The following is a 10946-nucleotide window of genomic DNA, read 5'->3' as shown; positions in this document are numbered from 1 at the left end:
GACGAAGTTAATTTTTTATTCTTATATATAACATATAAACATGTACATCTTTTAGAACATTGTAATTTTATAAGATTTCGCTGCCAACACGTGTGTGTTTATAGATATATAGGAACTGGTACGTGAGTTCTCTTTTGCTGCAGGATATCGTGTAGAGCTAAAGGATACTCACAAGTAACCAGAATATGAGCGTATTTGCATGTCAGGTGTTTGTCCTTAACCAGTTGAGCATGTCCCTTGGTGGCTGACGATATGTAATTCTCTGATGATGAGCAGAAGTAGTGGGGGTGCATCATAGCCATGTGTTGAGAGGAGTTCTTTGGGGTTTGAATAATTCACCTTTGGAAACATAGGTGTTTTGCTCAACATCCTTAAACAAACCTTATTCAGGGACCTTTTGAGTGGGATGAGCAACTCGACCTGAAGAAAATTCTAACTGGCCCCCACCTGCGAGGTCATGTGCTATTTATCTTGATATGAGGTCACCATGTCGTGCACATATGGTTGTGATGCATGTACCTGGTTGTGATGCATGTACCTGGTTGTGATGCATGTACCGCGATAATGCTCAGTTGGCATCGATTTTTGTGAGCTCAATCGGGTGTTTGAATGGAAATTCCCATAACGATGTTATTTTTCCTGCAGCTTTTTGCATTTTTTCACGTGTAAAATTTCAACAAAATCAATAGTCTCTAAGGAAATGCTTATTCAATACAAAGTCAGAGGTGGGCTTAACTTCAATGCAGAAAACACGAGCAACGCCGGGTCGAGCAGCTAGTTGTTATATATGTGGTGTTAGGAAGGGCATCTAGCCGTAGAAACCATGCCGAAACAGACATGGAACTCGGGCAGCCCTTCAGCTGGTCAGCTCCTGTCAAACTGTCCAACCCATGCCAGCATAGAAAACAGATGTTATACGATAATGATGATGATGATGATGATGATGATGATGATGATGACTGTTCAAAATTGTATGGAAAAACAAACAAAAAGAAAAGACAACGAAAGCCAGAAGCAGGTGAGAGAACAACAAGGATGATGCATTCGTTTGATGATCAGGTGAAATGGAAGAATCTTGTTTGTTGTTTCCGTCACCTGTCTTAGCTTTTGTTTTTGTACGATTTTGAACCATAAAATGGAATTAGAAGACATCAGGACAGACCCACAACTCCCAGCCATTGAATGAGATACAAGGATGTAGTTAAAGAGGAAATGATTGAGATTAAAGACTAGCACTTACTCTCATGATGATTGACAGAGAGGAGGCTCTGGACAGAAAGGAAAAAAAAAAAAAAAAAAAGAGAGAGAGAGAGAGAGAGTAAAATTGTGAAGGATGTGAAGCAATCAATTTGTGATGCAGCTGATAAGACTCAAGACATTGCATCGGAAAGGGCAACGTTGGTATCTGCAAACACTAGTTTAATCGTGGAGGTGGTGGTGCTGTTCATGATGATGATGATGATGATGACAGCAACGACGATGGCAGCGGGGATGGTGGTGGTGGTGGTGGTGAGGGTATCGACTAAATGTTTACAAAGTATTTTTGAGTCACTCTGTTACTTCTGCCATAGATTCTTTTCTACTCTGGGCACAAGGCCCGAAATTTTTGGAGAGGCGGCCTGTCGAGTAGATAAACCCCAGTATGCAACTGGTACTTAATTTGTCGACCCCAAAAGGATGAAAGGCAAAGTTGACCTCGGCAGAATTTGAACGTCTACCATATATTAATAAACAAACAAACAAATAAATACACACACACACAAACACAGAAGCACATGCACATATACACACACAAACACACAAATACAAACACACACACACAAACACACAAATACAAACACACACAAAGATACACAGAGACACACGCACACAAAGATACACAGAGACACACGCACAAACACACACACACCTACAAATACACACCCACACACCCACACACAAACACACACACCCACACACGCACACACACACACTCACACGCACACACGTACACGTACACACACACAGAGTCTGTAAAATGACTGATGCACAAAACAAGTGCAGAAAATCTAATCTCTGATAAGAACATATTGTTGTATTTACCATTCTGTGCCTCACCATAATCTTGCAGAATAGTAATTTAAATTCATGCCATATAAGCTACCTTGCAAACAACACTTTTTATTACTTGCAGAAACACTTTTCTAATCATTGATCAAAGCAAATTTGAGAAAAAAAACTATACTTTGCTGAAGAGGTCTAATATGACTAGAACCTACATCGAGCTAATTCCTTTAAATTATCTCCCCTTCCTTTTGAGAAGCAAGGGGAAACGCCAGTGTTTTGTTCTCTTTCTCCAACTAAGTGGCAAATTTCAATTCGTTAAGAATTTCTTTGTTTTTGTTTTGTTTCTTTTTCCATTTATCATCATCTGGAATTCTTAGAATTCATGTTAGTGGTTCACCTGGGTTTTTTCCCTTTGAGAGGGGAAAAGATTTTAAAAGGGAAGGGAAAGACAGGCAGGTAGGCAGACAGAGAAACAGAGAGGTAGATAGATAGATCGATAGATAGATCGATAGATAGATAGGTAGATAGATAGGAGAGAGAGAGAGAGGAAAATAGATCGATAGATAGATAGATAGATAGATAGATAGATAGATAGATAGATAGATAGATAGATCGATAGATAGATCAGATAGATAGATAGATAGAGAGAGAGAGAGAGAGAGAGAGAGAGAGAGAGAGAGAGAGAGAGATGGGTAGATAAATAGACAGACAGAGAGACAGACAGGCAGACAGACAGATAGATAGATCGATAGATAGAGAGAAAGAGAGAGAGAGATAGATGGGTACATAAATAGACAGACAGATAGACAGACAGACAGATAGGTAGATAGATAGATAGATAGATAGATAGATAGATAGATAGATAGATAAATAGATAGAGAGGTGTTAAAGAAAACGCTGACAGAGAAGGGGGAGAGGGAAAAGAAAACTAGAGAAGATAGAACAGGGAAGGGGAGAGACGATAGAGAGAGCGAAAAAGAGAGTGTGAAAAGAAAAAGGAAAATGTCAATGAGGGAGAAGTAAAAGACGGAAGGTAAGAGTGAGAGTTAGAGGAGGGGAATGAAAATAGAAAGAAAGTAAAGTGGCTGAAAGAGGGGGAGTAAATTGATAATGAGAGGGGAGTAAAGGCGAGACGGTAAAAGCGACATAGAGAGAGAGAGAGAAGTAAAAGAGACAGAGACTCTAAGAGAGAGAGAGTGGGGAAGAGAGAAAGAGACAGAGAATGTGGAAGATCTAAAAGGATAAAATATGAGAGAAAGAATAGAAAGAAGAGAGAGGGAGGAGGAGGAAAGGTAAGATTGTCAAAAGAAAAGAGTAACAAGAACAAACAGTGAGAAAGAGGGAATAAAAGAGTGGAAAAGAAAGGTGAGAGGAAGGGAGTAAAAGGAAGAGAGATAGTAAGAGAGGGAGAGAGGGAAAAAGCAAACGTAAGGGAGGGAAAAACTAAGAGTAAAAGAGAGAGAGAGAAAGGAAAAGAAATAGGAGAAAAAAAAACAGTGACAGAAAGACAGAGAGGATGAGAGAGAGTAAAAGAAGGGAAGCAAAATAGAGAGAGAGAGAGAGAGAAAGAGTAAAAGAAGGAAAGCAAAACAGAGAGAGAGAGAGAGAAAAAGAGTAAGAGAAGGAAAGCAAAATAGAGAGAGAGAGAAAGAGTAATAGAAAGAAAGTAAAACAGAGAGAGAGGGAACGAGTAATAGAAAGAAAGTAAAACAGAGAGAAAGAGAAAGAGTGAAAGAAAGAAAGCAAAATAGAGAGAGAGGGAAAGAGTAAAAGAAGGAAAGCAAAACAAATAGAGAGAGAGAGAGAGCGCGAGAAATCTCCCATCAGTCCTTGCGCCTAATATTTAGCTCACTATTCAAAATGGCAGCGGAGTAAGCAGTAAAAGGTAGGAGCAAGTGTTCGCTTCTTCCATTCATTGCATGTTTCTTTGGCTCCCTTCCATTGCTTTCGTCCCCCCCCCGCACCGACTCCTATTGATTGATTGTTGTTGTCATTGTTGTTATTGTATTTTATTTCAGCATCTCAGGACGGCGGATTCCAGCGAAACACTTCACACCGACAAACATCACTCTCTCTCTATCTCTCCTCTCTCTCTCTATCTCTCTCTCACACGTTTGCTGTCACCAAACCTGTCATTCTCTCTTTCATTCTTTCTTTTCTCTCTGCTCTTCATCTTTCTTCTTCTCTTTAGGCCCGTCTCTCTTTTTCTTTTACTTCCTCTCTCTCTCTCTTCATCTACCTTTCTCTTTCTCTCAACATCTCTCTCTGTTTGTGTCTCTTTCTCTATCTCTCTCAGTCATTGTCTCTCCCTTTCATCTTCTCACTCTCTCTGTCTTTCCTTTTCATCTCATTCTCTCAGATGATGGAAAGACAGAAAAACCAAGTCACCTACACTCATCCCTTTCTTCCCATTCATACACTCATCCACACACAAACACACACACACACACACACAAACACACACACATAGCTATACCTAGGCACATACACGTAATACACGTATGTGTCTATAACTGTAAATCCTAATATACGCCTGCAGTATGTTTAATATATATGGTCACTGATGGGAAACGACGTGTAAACCGTGATATATGCATGTGTAGAATACATGTATGTATACACATCAATGTCTATATTGTCCATATATAGCTATGTGTGTGTACATCATTGTCTGTATGTATATATCTAATAGATATATACATACATATATATAGATATTATCTATATATATGTATGTATATATGTGTGTTATACGTGTATATGTATGGCTTGGCAGCTGGCTGTTCGGTGACATATGTTAACATATTGTACAGGTAAATAAATGAATATGTATATATACACTTCAACTGGTGTGTATAATGATATAACAGTACACCCAAATGAAGCTGTATATACGTGTATCGACAGGTGTTTATACAATGACATTATATATATATATATATATATATATATATATATATATATATATATATATATATATATATATATATATCCTGTCTGACTGTCACTCCCACTTTTTCTCTGTATATATATATTTACTTCAACGTGTGGGCATTGTTTAATGCATGTATGTATAGGTGATGTGATGACATACGTAGGTGTGTGTATAATTATATATATATGTGTATATATATATATATTGTTATATTCATCAACGGGTGGGTGTGTATGTATCTTGGCATGTATACACTACGTACGGTAGATGTATCGATATGTTTATTAGGCAGAAAGGATTTGGTGTGTGTATATAGGATGCCAATAAACGCAAGGAAACCGAAAGATTAAAAGAGACGACCGGGGTTCTTATAGTTAACAAGTGTTTCTTGTAATAGGTACATACATATATGACACGTACATAGAGTGCTGTATGTATGTATGTATGTATGTATGTATATATATATATATGTATATATGTATACACACACACCAAACCCATTCTCAAACTTTCGTCAGGAACCAGAGATCACCCCACCCCACACCTCTCTCCCTTCCTTTCTCGGTTTTTTGTCCACGTACTTAAATTAAACACGCACGCACATTATATCGTGTTTGTTGTGTGTGTATATATATGTATATATATACATACATACATACATACACAGATAGGGAGACATCGATTAGTACATATCGTATTGATAAAAGTTAAAATCACTTGCTGTGGAATTATTACTCGTGTCTGTGTATATATATATATATATATATATATATATATATATATATATATATATATATATACAGAGGGAGAGAGAGAGAATGCGTGTATATGTATCTCTACCTGCTTATACATTGAAATGGGTGTGTGTGTGTGACCATCTGTTGTATGATCTCCAGACCTATCTACAAACACTATTTGGAAAACCGATACATTCTGTGTCGTTTACCTTCGATTGTCACCAAAAGCAAGGTATTGTATATACGCATACACACACACACAACTAATCTATATACATATATATATTTATGTATAAGTATACAACAGACATGCAATACTCGTTCTTTCTGTTGACGTTGCTATATTTATGAAAATGCCTTCGACACGCCGACACATACACATATACACTATATATATATATATATATATATATATATATATATGTGTGTGTGTGTGTGTGTGTGTGTGTGTGTGTGTGTAGACGCATAAATACGTTAAATATATATTGTTAGGTATGTGTGTGTGTGATGATTGTATACTAGGTATATATAAACGATGGGTGTATACTGTTGTACTACAAAGCAAGCTTACATATACACGTAGACGTACTAGGATAAATACACACACACACAAGTACATATTTAACGGATGACTCTGATGTATAATATATATATATATATATATATATATATATATATATATATATATATATATATATATATATATATATATATATATATATGTGTGTGTGTGTGTGTGTGTATATAATATTTGTATGCGTGCGTTTGTATAACGTTACTTCAAAATACCGCTAAAATTTCTCTTGAAGGAGCTGACGCGCACACATATGGTGTGTTAAATACATTTGTATAAATGGATAAACAGTCACACATATATACACGTAAGCGCACGCGTGTGTATGTGTTTGTATATATAATGTGTGTGTGCATATTTATATATATATATATTTGTATATATGTATATACTTTTGTGTTTTTAAGTATATAAATATATGTATATTTGTGTATATGGATGTGTATTTATTAATGTATATAAATGTGTGTGTGTGTGTGTGTGTAGCTATGTATATGTCTATGTATGGATGTGTGTATGTATTTTCATAACTGCAGACGTGGCTGCGCGGTTAAGAAGCTTGATTCTCGACCCAACTTGGTCTTGATTTCATCCCCTCTGCACGGCACTTTGGGTAAGGGTCTTCTACTCTAGCCCTGGGCCTACAAAAACCTTGTGAATGGATTTGGAAGAAGCCTGTGTATGTGTGTGTGTTAGTGCATACCTTGTCTTGGCTTCATGTGATTGTTGTAAACGAGATCACTGTCATACAAGCAGTGTTTGCCATCTTCTATGGAAAACATATCAGGCCTTGGAAAATGGTACGGGATGGTGAAAGGAATGGTACCTGCCTGTAGAAAACAAATTTTGTCTGATTCATATATGCATGGCAAAGTGGACATTAAGCAATGATTTTATATATATATAAATACATACATACATATATAGACATAAATACATACATACATACAAACATACAGGGTGCAGTGAATAAACTGTCTAAATATATGCAAAAATGAAAATAACACTGACATCTTATTTTAACAAATATATTTACCAAAATTACATAAAAATATCTTGAAATACTAAAGAGTAAATTTATTCAATAGAATCGCCATTGGCTTCAACCACAGCCTCCAGACGACTTCAGAATCTTCTGCAAGTCTTCTGGACGGTCTCCTTGTTTAAGTTGGTGAATGCTGCCATAATCCTTGCCTTCAGTTTATCTTTAGTGTTATAGGGAGTTTTGTTGCTCTCTCACTCAACTGCTCCCCACACATAATAATGAAGGGGGTTGCAGTCTGGGTAGTTAGGTGGCCAGATGTTAGGGGTGATGTGGTTGCAGAAATTGTCTGACAGCCAGGACTGGGTCCTCCTGCTTGTGTGGCATGGTGCAGAGTCCTGTTGCCAGACGTAGGGTCTTCCAGCAGCCACTCTCTTGACCCAGGGCAGCGCTACCTCCTCCAGGCACTTGATGTAGGCTTCCGTGTTGAGTGTGAGGTCGCGTGGTGGGCATAACATCACCATCACTAGTGATCCCTCTAAACACCATGATGTCAACTGGATGTCTGATTTTTATCACTCTCTGATTTTTATACATGTCCTCAGATTGACACCCAAACCCTCTGATGTTCGTATTGGAACTTCCAGCATGAATGCCAAGCAGTACAGCATGTCGTTTTCAAATTTCTGACAGAGTGAATTGTGTCATGGTGCTATTTTTCTCACAGATGGTGCCCAACTGACCCTACCATACTGTGTAGTCAACAAAATTGAATACAAACAATGTGCATGCGTGAAATTGAAAATATAAAATGGCAACAATTTACTGATCGCATCCTGATGTTTTGCAAACAACTTGCACATGCAAGTGCTACCAGTTGAAAGCTCTGCATACCAGTGTGCCTTCGGACTGAACTCAAACCTAAATTGCTAAAGTGTGCTCCTTAACCCTACATGCACCAGTATACCCATCGATTACACTGGGCACACAGGAGTTATTATCTTCTTCTTTTCTGCATGTCTTGCTCTGTGCTTTTGAAAATGAGTGGAATGAAGAGAAAATCCCTTGTAAAACAGGTAAGGGTTAATGACAGGAAAGGCATCCAACTAAAAGACTGCTTTGGTGATTATATATTTGTCCAACCCATATTAAAATGAACGAATGGTGTGAACCACACCCATTTCCCAGACAGGTGTAGTGTGTCTTTAATATCCCCTTTTGCCTAAAACTTTTGTCTCTGTTGGGTTGAATTTTGAGCCCCTTGATTTATGGACCAGTTATCACAATTGGAAAAAATTTTTTTCTAATTTTTCAGCTGATTTGGCTTTGAGAAGCAGGCCACCAAAATACAGTTCTCCCAATAGGTAGCCGGTCTTGATGGCCTGGAGGACCATAATAAATAGAAAGGGACAAAGACCTCAGCCCTAATGAACACCTACCTATATGCTGAACTCATTGCTCATTCTGTTAGTAGCACCTCTTCATTGCAAGCCAATCATCTACTCCAATAGTTCTTAGTGACCACCAGACTACAGATTGTCAGAAACCTTTTTCCAGTTCACAGATATTAGTTACAGTGGCTTGTTCTAAGAACTTGTGTAGTGAGGACATCAGTAGATTCTTCTCCTGGTTCAAATCCAAACTGCATTTCATTTAACCATTAGCGTTTAAACTGGCCAAATCTGGCCTCTCACACCTGCCCTTCAATATCATTTTAAGAATAAATAATGACATTGTGAAAATCTCAAAGCTACAAGATAAAGCATGATTAATTGGAAACAATGTAAATAAATAAACATTGCGTTTGACAGATTAATCTGGATGGTGAAGATCCAGCAAGCAGTCAGAAATTTAGAGAAGTAATTGTGGATGCATTAGATGATGGGGAGAAGGAGTTAGAGGCTTGTGGCCTAGAGGAAAACTGGAAGCTTCCCAGGAACAACTTGCTGAGGGCTACAGAATAAGAGTGTGGTTGGTGCAAGGTTCCAGCCAGACTGAATGAGATGCAGGTGCCTTGGGTATATGTCTTCTACCATAGCCTCAAGTTGGCCAAACTGTTGTGAGAGAAATTGAATTGACTTAAATGGTGCGGAGGCCCATCAGAGGCCTCATTTCTTGGATGGTGGACTTAATCCATCACTTGGTTTTAAAGGCCCTTCCTGGCCCCTTTGGGGTGCCTTTAACAGAGGCCACTCCCATTCATACCGAGGCCTTGGTAGGAGGATAACTTCCTCATTTCTTGCCCCAAGTCTTGGAGGTTCTGAAAAGGTTCAGTGCTGCCCTTGTTCTTCTGAGTAAGCCATTACACGCAGAATATGGTAATTCAAGGAATTCCTCAAAGAACAATAAATGGGAATGCTTTTCTTTGAAGGTGTATGCCTGAAGACACTTGCTGAACATGTGGTGAAGTGGGATTGAACCGAACTTACATGGATGGGAAGTGAACTTCTTAACCAGACATATACACTCATCCCTGTGTATGTGTGTGTGGGGTGGGGTATGGCATGTAAAAAACACCCAGCACACTCTGTTGAGTGATTGGTGTTAGGAAGGGCATCCAGCTGTAGAAACCGTGGCACAACAGACAGTTGGGGTCTGGACAGCTCCATGTCAAGCCATCCAACCCATACCAGCATGGAAAGAAGACATTAAACGATGACGATGATGATGATGATATATACACACATACACATACAGACATATATATAGTCCCAACCTTGCCAGTATGTTAAATGGTTGTTAAATGTTGCTGATAATGATGATGTGTGTGTATATATAAACACACCAGCCACATATCCATATGTGTAAATTTAAACACAAAAAGAGGTGACCCTTAACAGGCTACCTTACATGCTAGAAGGAGCAGTCAAAACGTCCAAAACCCCAGTTAAGAGCAATTTTGAAGGGAATGAAAAATAAGAATTTTTACCATGTTTTTACAGCCAGACCTAGGTTTCAAACTTTAATTAGCAACTGAAATAATTTGCTAGGCAAAGTTCTCATCAGTGGGTACGCCAAACATTAACATATAAGTTAGAGACAAAATAACACGTGTCTCATCATTAAATATAATTTTTCAAATCCACCATGCAAGCGCGGTTTCAGTCGGCATATATGTATGTATATATATATCCATATGTGTATGCATATTCATTCAACTGTATGCATATGTAACAGGATACTTTATAATTGATCGTAGCGAAATATTCCTCAGCAAAAGTGCTCCACAATTGTTCGTAGAAATCATGAATTATTTGGGCCACTCACATTAAGTCAATACACCGAAAGAGTAAACAGAAAGAGATGACATCTGGTGTATGATACATTGAAGATATGTGTAGTCTTACCTCATGGCGAGTCTTTCGCGAGATAACATTGTTTTCCAGGAACTGTATCTCTCATCCGGCTGTGCAGAGTAGACTTCCTTATTGATTCGCAACAAATGACTATTAGTCACCCACTGTGTGTGTATATGTGTGTGTGTGGATCATCATTATTTCACATCCACTTTCCAGGCTGGCATGGGTTGGAAGTTTTGACAGGCTCCAAGGAATCAGAGGACCACATTCGGTTCCAGTGTCTCAGTTTTGTTATGATTTCTATGACCAGATGTCCTGTCTGATGCCAGCCAATCTACAGAGTGTACCAGGTGCTTTTTTTGTTGGTACCAGC

General features: G+C 38.3%; 1 protein-coding gene across 6 annotated transcripts in view; it reads left to right on the top strand.

Moving 5' to 3' along the window:
* Positions 1-3896: 3896 nt before the first annotated feature.
* LOC106884054 (fibronectin type-III domain-containing protein 3A) overlaps positions 3897-10946 on the top strand; it is a 250398-nt gene continuing 243348 nt past the window's right edge. For 4 of the 6 annotated variants that reach the window (XM_089366370.1, XM_089366362.1, XM_052974886.2 and 1 more), the window contains exon 1: positions 3897-3931. The gene's annotated coding sequence lies outside the window, so the exon portion shown is untranslated. Of the gene's footprint in view, positions 3932-5832; positions 5951-10946 lie in introns of those variants that run through there. The other 2 variants (XM_089366373.1, XM_089366368.1) reach the window with 2 other exon arrangements.

Source organism: Octopus bimaculoides, chromosome 19, assembly GCF_046866305.1.
Source record: "Octopus bimaculoides isolate indiv1 chromosome 19, ASM4686630v1, whole genome shotgun sequence".
Lineage (NCBI taxonomy): Eukaryota > Metazoa > Mollusca > Cephalopoda > Octopoda > Octopodidae > Octopus > Octopus bimaculoides.
This window is presented reverse-complemented; position numbering and strand designations above follow the sequence as displayed.